We start from the raw sequence: 1466 nt of genomic DNA on the forward strand, positions 1-1466 counted from the left end.
ACAGTGAGGTTGTTCACAATACTCCTTTTTTTTTTAGGTATAATTTGCATACAATAAAATGCACCCATTTTATAGGTGTACAGTTCTCTGAGTGCTGACAGAGGTGACCACCAGCACAATCAAGATATGAAACATTCCATCGCCCCAGAAAGTTCCTCTCATCCCCTTCCAGGGACTGCCCCACTCACAGGCAACCACTGGTCTGATTTCTATCTCTGTAGATAGATAAAAATTAAAAATTCGTCATAGAGTAGTACTCTTTCGTGTCTGTTTTGAGATTCACCCATGTTGTTAGGTGTATCAGAAGATTATTTCTTTTTATTTTATTTTTTTTAAGTAGGCTCCATGCCCAACATGGAGCTTGAACTCATGACCCCGAGATCAAGAGTCACATGCTCTACAGACTGAACCAGCCAGGCGCCCAGATGATTCCTTTTTCTTTTTTTCCCTTCTAATGTTTAACCACTCCTTTATTTCAGGTTAAATAATATTATTTCAATCATACAGAATGCCCAAGGAATAGATGTTCAGCAGCTCCTTATTCTACTGGTCTTCAAAATATTGTGCCCACACCAGTGACATTTTGAGTACATATCCTTCAGTATGTTTACTTCTGTTTAAATCATATTATTTTATACATATATACTATTTTAGTAAAATATCACAGACATTATAAAACATATGCTAAATATAGAAATTTTAAAAGGAAGATGAGAAAATACTACTTTTAAATAATTTTTATTTGTCAAAGGATATAACCATTGTGCCCCTCCTAAAATATTATATTAAATGATTATATAATAATGATATTAAAGAAAATTATGAAATCAATGATATTGTTAAAGAAAGGAATGTGATTGAAAATCACATTTTTTACATTGCCAAAGTATATGAAGACATACAATAGATTACACATATTTAATTGTAGAACTTGATTAGTTGTTTTTTTTTTAAGATTTTATTTATTTATTTATTTGATGGAGAGAGAGACAGCGAGAGAGGGAACACAAGCAGGGGGAGTGGTAGAGGGAGAAGCAGGCTTCCCGCCGAGCGGGAGCCCGATGCGGGGCTCAATCCCAAGACCCTGGGATCATGACCTGAGCCGAAGGCAGATGCTTAACAACTGAGCCACCCAGGCGCCCCTAGAACTTGATTAGTTTTGACATATAACTATACCTATGAAACCATCAGTACAATAAAGAAAACACAGATTTTCATCATTCCCCAAAGTGTCTTCACATCTCTTTGCAATCTATCCCTCCCTCCACCACCCGCCCCCAGGCAGCCACTGGTCTGCTTTTTTAAACTACAGATTAGGTTGCATTTTCTAGAATCTTACATAAATGGAATGATACAGTAGGTACTCTCTTTTGCCTGCCTTCTCTCATATAGCATCATTTTGAGATCCTTTCATGCTATTGCATGTAGTAGTAGCTGATTCCTTTTTCTTGCCAAGTAGTATTCCT

Source organism: Phoca vitulina, unplaced genomic scaffold (genome assembly GCF_004348235.1).
Source record: "Phoca vitulina isolate PV1807 unplaced genomic scaffold, GSC_HSeal_1.0 scaffold13, whole genome shotgun sequence".
Lineage (NCBI taxonomy): Eukaryota > Metazoa > Chordata > Mammalia > Carnivora > Phocidae > Phoca > Phoca vitulina.